We start from the raw sequence: 7,684 nt of genomic DNA, 5'->3' as shown, positions 1-7,684 counted from the left end.
TTTAAAGTTCGAATTTAGCATATCTTTGGTCTGTTTGTCCAAATCGTTTGTTATAAATTGTAAATAATCAAGGACCTAGCAATGATCTTTGTGAAACTCCTCTCATCACAGCTGCAAACAAGATAGTTATTATCAAATAAAAACAAAATACTGCAGATGCTGGACATCTAAAGTAAAAAAAGAAATTGTTAAAGAATCTTGGCATGTCTGGCAGCCTCTGTGGAAAGAGAAACAGAATTAATGTTTTTTGATATGACTCTTCTTCAGAACTCTGTTCTTTTCTCCACAGATGTTACAGTATAAATGAAACCAGAGTTTCTCCAGCATCTTGTTTTTGTTTCCAAAACTAATCAATTCACACCTGTTTTCTGTTAGTGCTCTTATTTTACACAGAAACCTTTGAAGCAGCACCTATCAGACACCTTCTGAAAATCTAAGTACATTCACACTATCACTTGTATGTTCCCCAGCCACACAACGTCCTGACTTCGAACTACAATCGCTTTTGATTCCCCCTATCCACCCACCACTGTTGCTCGGTCAAAATTCTAGAAATTCCTTCCTAACCAGCATCCTGTGTGCTCCTATGCCAAGGATCAGTTCAAGGAGGAAATTCACTGCCAATTTTTCCAGGGCACTTCGGGATGGACAGAAAATGTTGACCTAGTTATAATTACAACATTTAAAAGGCATCTGGATAGCTGTATGAATTGGAAAAATTTAGAGGGATATGGGTCAAGTGCTGCCAAATGAGACTATATTAGGTTAGGATATCTGGTCGGCATGGATGAGTTGGATCAAAGGGTCTGTTTCTGATGGCTCTTAATAGAGAATTTTTTTTCCATTGGAGAAAAGGTTGAGAACCAGATTTGAAGCCAAACGTCAAAAGAACTGAAGATGATGTGAGGAAAAACATTTTTAACAGTGTGCTCAGGGTCTGGGTTGAACTACTTGAGAATGTGGAGGAGGCAAATTTAACCACAGTTTTCAAAAAGGAATTGGATGCTTGTCGACAGAGTAAAAAAAAAATCAGCGTTCTGACAGGATTGTGGGTCTGACAGAGTTGGCATAGACATGAAGGGCTGAATGTTCTCCTTCGGTGCTGTCAACATTCAATTATTAACCAAATATTTGCAAAATAACTGTGAAAGTATTATTTCATAATTATACATGTGATGAAATTTGGAAATTAAGTATAAAGTTACATTTTCAATGGCCTGGGAAGGAAAATCTTCCAGTGGAATTCTTTACTGCAGACAACTGTTGAGGCTGGGTCATTAAATATATCCAAGCTGAGAGAGACAGATTTTTAATCAGTAAGAAATCAAAGGTTATGGGGCTAAGGCAAGAAATGGAGTTAAGGATTATCAGATCAGTTATGATCTCACTGAATGCTGAAACAGACTCAGCAGGCCAAATGGCCTACTTCCACTCCTACATTTTCCAGAGGCTCTTTGGAAATTGAAGCTACTGTCTTTACAAAAATGTATTTCACAAAATTTTTTAAAACGGGTAAGTAAATCAGATGAATGCTTAATTTCTATCTTCCAAAAATGACGAGCTAATGTTGTAAATATGCATTTTTATGTATTAATTATGCACTTGTAAACAAGAGAAAAATGTGGAACTTTACTTATTGGATTTACTACCAAACTTACAACCTACCACTATATAATATAGTGTTTCACATCCTGACATTTCTGAGGAGATGGTGAAGTGTTGGTACACAGGAGAATTTGTCACGTTTCCTTCAATTACACTGCTCATTAGTTTTCTTCCAATGACCTGCACTGAATAGGAGTCAGCATGGATGGCATTGCAAGCAGTTAAATAATAGTCTTTGGAGCTTGTATTTGATCAGGGATAAACATTTTGACAAACTAAACTGCCACTTGCTTTGTTAAGATAGCTGTAAATTACATAACTGAACATGACCATTATCACTCCCAGCCAGACATTACAGGAAGCAGGCATCAATAGTGCTGAAATATTCCTTGGATTGTTCTTAAATAAAAGATGTTCATTGTTGCCCAAGACCTTCTTTTCCCTTTGTAGAGTCACCCCCAAACTTGGGACAAATTCAAAAGATTTATCTCTTTTTAAAAAAAGCCATTTTACTGAAAAAAAAATTGACTTAATTTTCATAGAGTACACCAAGATCTTGTTCAACAGGAACAGTGGGCTAAGGAATGGCAGATAGAGTTAATTCAGATAAGTACAAGGTGTTGCATTTTGGTTAGACAAACTAGGTCAACTTTCACAGTTAATTGCCCTGGAGAGTGTTGTTGAACAGATACATAGTTCCTTGTAAGTGGTGTCACAGGTAAACAGGCTGAAAGCGGTGTTTGGCACGCTTGCCTTCATTAGTCACAGCACTGAGTACAAGAGTTAGGACATCATGTTACAGCTGTACAAGACATTGTACGCAGTACTCCAAATTTAGTCTTACAAATCTGGTTCCCCGCTATAGGAAGGATATTATTAAACTGAAAAGGGTCCAAGATTTACACATATGTTACCAAGACTGGTTATAAGGAGACACTAGATAGGCTAAGTCTTTTTTTGCATGGAGGGCAGAAGGCGGAGGTTCATAAAATCATGATGGGCATACATAAGGTCTTTTTCCCCCATAGTAAGGGACGAGTCCAAAACTACACGGCATAGGTATCAGGTAAAAAGGGAAATGTTTAAAAGGGACCTGAAGGGTAACTTTTTCACAGTAGGTGGTGCATATATGGAATGAGCTGCCACAGGTAATAGTAGAGCTGGTTACAATTACAACATTGAAGAGACATTTGGACAACTACATAGATAAGAAAAGTTGAGGGAGATTTGGACTAAATGCAGGCAAATTTGAACAAGTCGAGTTGAAGGGCCTCTTTCCATGCTGCATGACTCTGCAACTTCTAAGGATGCAAATTTGATATCTTTATAAAATTGGATGATTTTTTTTTACTGAAGTACTGTATACACCAACCCCAATCTAAATCTGAAAGGAATATCTTGACTAAGATTGTGTTATTTAAAATGTTTAGGCAAACAAATGAAAAATATTTAAAGCACACTACACACATTATCTTATCTTCATACATGATCAATATCAAATACAATAGATGTCACTGAAGGTAATTTGTCTAGAGAAAGGCAATGGTAGGCATGGTGGCACAGCAGTCAGCTCTGCTGTCTCACAATACCAGGGACCCAGGTTCAATTCTAGCCTCAGGCAACTGTCTGTGTGGAGCTTGCACATTCTCCCAGTATCTGTGTGGGTTTCCTCCCACAATCCAAAGATGTGCAGGTCAGGTGAATTGGCTATGCTAAATTGCCCATAGTTTTAGGTGCATTAGTCAGAGGTAAATATAGGGTAGGGGAATGAGTCTGGGTGGGTTACCCTTCAGACAGTCGGTGTGGACTTGTTGAGCCAAATGGTCTGTTTCCATACTGTACAGAATCTAATCTAATCAAAGAGGAAAATTCATTTACAAATGTTCACTTTTTAGTTTGCAGGTACAAAGATTACAAAACAGAATTATACAAAGTACCAAAAGGTACATGCACAAAAAAACTGGTATGAGGAAGTTTACTTACATATCATAATCCTCATTCTTGAATTCTGCAATAGCATTATTTGTAAAACGTAAGGGCATTAAAGAAGTTTAGTATTTTAAACTCAGATGTTAGTAGCTCCAGAAGGGGCTTTGCAATAAGTTAGTCATAGTTTTAGAGTAGTACAATATGGAAGCGTACCTTCAGTCCAGCTCGTCCATGCTAACTAGATGTCCTAAATTAATCTCGTCCTATTTGCCAGCATTTGGCCCATATCCCTCTAAACCTGTCCTATTCATGTACCCATCCAGATGCCTTTTAAATGTTGCAATTGTACCAGCTTCCACCACTTCCTCTAGCAGCTCATTCCATACACACACCATCCTCTGCGTGAGAAGTTGCACCATCAGATTCCTCTTTAAGCTTTCCTCGCATCTTAAACCTATGCTCTCTAGTTTGGATTCCCCTCCCTTGGTGAAAAAAAATCCTTGGCTCTTCATCCTATTCACTCCCCTCAAGATTTTATAAACTTCTATTTGTTTCTTATCTTTGAGGCACCCCCAAAAACAGGACAAAGCGAAGAAGCCATGGTTGGAGAATGCAGTTGGATAGTTCCATTGAGCTGGCTGATAGTGATGGATAGTGAAGATATCCATCTTAGTAAACACTCTTGACAGTCATTGAAACTACCACGATCAGATCCAAATGTAAACAGGAAACTTGAAAGAGCAGACTGTGGGATGATATTTGTGGGATACCATAAATGTGTGTTGGCAGTCAGCTGTTCTTAACATCAATTGAGGAGTTTAAGTAAAACTTGTGGCCAAATGAACAAGTGTCACAATGACTTGGAGAAGTAAGGACTGTGAGCAAGTTCTCTCCTTAGAACTGAAAAAAAAATCCGAACAACAGGGCGCAAAACTTTCTAACTTCAGGTTTGGATCTGTACCATTTCTTTCAAAACTGGTTAGTACTGCTGCCTCACAGCGCCAGGGACACGGGCTCGATCCCAGCCTCGGGCGACTGTGTGGAGTTTGCACATTCTCCTCATGTCTGCGTGGGTTTCCTCCGGCTTCCTTCCACAGTCCAAAGATGTGCAGGTTAAGCGAGTTGGCCATAGTGTTCAGGGATGTGTAGCCTGGGTACATTAGTCAGGGCTAAATGGAGGGGAATGGGTCTGGGTGAGATACGCTGTGGAGGGTCGGTGTGGACTTCTTGGGCCAAATGGCCTATTTCCACGCTGTAGAAATTCTATGAAAACATCTGAGGTAAGTATAAGTCTCCGCCTCCCCCTGGACACCGGCTGTAGTCACCCTTTCCGATTGCCCCAGTTCCAGTCCCTGCCCAGCTCCCTTGCCTGCCATGTCACTCACCTCCGACGCTGCGCCAAGCAACCCGCCCGGAAGTCACCGCCACGACGTCTTACATCATGGCGCAGGAGAACCGGATATTACGTCTAAGCACACACGTGGCGCTGGGCAGCTGTCACCCTGTCTCCAGCGGGTGGGTGGGTCGGTGATGTGAAGTAGCAGCGAGCCGCATACCTCTGTCGGCAGATGGTACCTGTGCATTTGAGGCTTATTTCATTTCGGATTTCTAAAACTTTGCTTTTGGTACCATTCATTCAGTGCACGTTGTTTCTCCCCCTTAAAATGCTACACCGACTATTTGCAACTTCTGTTTTTTTTCCCTGAGTGTCTTTGCATGTTTTATCGAGGACGGTGAATTATGCCATTGAGGGCTGGTTTTATATTATGTTTTTAAATTTGTCTTCAAGGACATCAGTATACTTTTTCCAGCCACTGATTTTAAGTTTCGAAATTAAAAGTCGCACAAGTTTATTTGGAAGTACTAGTTTTCAGATCGCTGCTCCTTCATCAGGAAACAGTCCGATGAAGGAGCAGCGAACTGAAAGTGAGTACTTCCAAATAAACCTGTTGGGTTACGGTGTTGTGTGATTTTTAACTTCGTCCACCCCAGTCCAAAACCAGCACGTACTTATCATTACTTTTTGACATCTGTCTTCCTAACAGAGACGAATAGAAGGGGCGACATCAGCAGTACTGGGGCTTGTGGCATGTTTCAGTGTTGTAGATGGCACAGGTTCAGATCTAGTTTTGAAAGTGTAGGCCCTATTAGAAGAATTGTCATACCTCTTGATTAGAGTCATAGAGATGTACAGCAAGGAAACAGACCCTTCGATCTAACACATCCATGCTGACCAGATATCCCAACCTAATCTAGTCCCACTTGCCAGCACATTTCCCTCCATACCCTTCCTATTCATATACTCATCCAGATGACTTTTAAATGTTGCAATTGTACCAGCCTCCACCATCTGGCAGCTCATTCCATGCACATACGATCCTCTGCATGAAAAAGTTGACCCTTCGGTCTCTTTTGTTTTTTTCCTGTCTTACTCTAAACCTATGCCCTCTAGTTCTGGACTCTCCCACCCCAAGGAAGAGACTTTGCCTATTTATCCAATCCATGCCCCTCATGATTTTATCCTCTATAAGGTCACCCCTCAGCCTCTGATGCTCCTGAGAAAACAGCCCCAGCCTATTCAGCCTCTCCCTATAGCTCAAATCCTCCAAGCCTGTAAATCTTTTCTGAACCCTTTCAAGTTTCACAACACCCTTCCAATAGGAAGGAGACCAGAATTGCATGCAATACTCCAAAAGTGGCCTAACCAATATCCTGTCCAGCCACATCTTAACCTAACTCCTGTACTCAATACTCTGACCAATAAAGGAAAGCATTCCACACGCCTCCTTCACTATCCAATCTACCGGTGTCTCCACTTTCAAGGAGCTATGAACCTGCACTCCAAGGTCTCTTTGTTCAGCAACACTCCCTAGGACTTTACCATTAAGTGTATAAGTCCTGCTAAGATTTGCTTTCCCAAACTACAGCACCTCACATTTACTTAAATTAAACTCCATCTGTCACTCAGCCCATTGGCCCACCGTTATAATCTGAGGTAACTTTCTTCGCTGTCCACTACACCTCCAATTTTGGTGTCTTCAGCAAATTTACTAACTGTACCTCTTATGCTCACATCCAAACCATTTATATAAATGACGAAAAGAAGTGGACACAGCAACCATCTTTGTGGCACTCCACTGGTCACAGGACTCCAGTCTGAAAAACAATCCTCCACCACCACCCTCGGTCTTCTATCTTTGACCAGTTCTGTATCCAAATGACTAGTTCTCCCTGTATTCCAATGAGATCTAACCTTGCTAACCAGTCTCCCATGGAGAACCTTGTCAAACAATTTACTGAAGTCCATATAAATCATGTCCACTGCTCTGTCCTCATCAATCCTCTTTGTTACTTTTTCAAAAAAACTCAAGTCTGTGACACATGATTTCCCACGCACAAAGCCATGTTGACTATCCCTAATCAGTCCTTGCCTTGCCAAATACATGCACATCCTGTCCCTCAGGATTCCCTCCAACAACTTGCCCACTACTGCCATAAGACTCACTGGTCTATAGTTCCCCGGGTTGTCCTTACTACCTTTTGTAAACAGTGGCACTACATTAGCCAACCTCCAGTCTTCTGGCACCTTGCCTGTGACTATCGATGATACAAATATTTCAGTAATAGGCCCAGCAATTACTTTCCTAGCTTCCCACAGAGTTCTAGGGTATACCTAATCAGGTCCTGGGGATTTATCCACCTCCATGCGTTTCAAGACACCCAGCACTTCCTCCTCTGTAATCTGGACATTTTTCAATATGTCACCATCTATTTCCCTACATTCTGTATCTTCCATGTTCTTTTCAACAGTAAATACTGTTGCAAAATACTTCATCAGGTAGTTGTATTAACTGATGTTATGAACCAGGCCAGACCCCCTCAAAACATTTCAAGACCCTAACCTTTCTGGTAGTTTTAAGCAGGTGAAAAGTAGATGTAGTGATGCAGCTGGCCCAACCACTGTTTTAAAACAGAATTTATTTACACACAAACAAAGAGAACAGAATATAGAATAACACTACTTACTGAAAACCCAATCGACTCCATCGCAACCTAATGTTGCTGTACCAAATACTTGCAACATCCCTATAAAAAAGGCAAAATCCCTTGGCAAAAAAGGTAAAATCAAACAAAGATTCTTACAGGAGAG

Source organism: Chiloscyllium plagiosum, unplaced genomic scaffold, assembly GCF_037043375.1.
Source record: "Chiloscyllium plagiosum isolate Xiang-an unplaced genomic scaffold, Cpla_swu_hap1 HiC_scaffold_24, whole genome shotgun sequence".
In the NCBI taxonomy this organism is placed as follows: domain Eukaryota; kingdom Metazoa; phylum Chordata; class Chondrichthyes; order Orectolobiformes; family Hemiscylliidae; genus Chiloscyllium; species Chiloscyllium plagiosum.
This window is presented reverse-complemented; position numbering follows the sequence as displayed.